Below are 228 nucleotides of genomic sequence, written 5' to 3' on the forward strand. Positions count from 1 at the left end.
GATCATATAAGCACACACGCTTCTTTCTATTTCCTCCCCGCTGTTCCGCGCTGCCCAAAAGGACATGGAAGGACGCGCGAGAGAAGAGGGTGACGAATTTCCCAGCGGAGTGTGTGGGAAAAGGTTGGTCTCTCATGAATAGTAATATTCGCACTTCGCGGACTCTTAATTATTGTGTGCCCTAAGTTTAAGGAGACAGGCGTCAGCGTTGTTCTTTTAATCACCATC

Source organism: Penaeus monodon, chromosome 31 (assembly GCF_015228065.2).
Source record: "Penaeus monodon isolate SGIC_2016 chromosome 31, NSTDA_Pmon_1, whole genome shotgun sequence".
In the NCBI taxonomy this organism is placed as follows: domain Eukaryota; kingdom Metazoa; phylum Arthropoda; class Malacostraca; order Decapoda; family Penaeidae; genus Penaeus; species Penaeus monodon.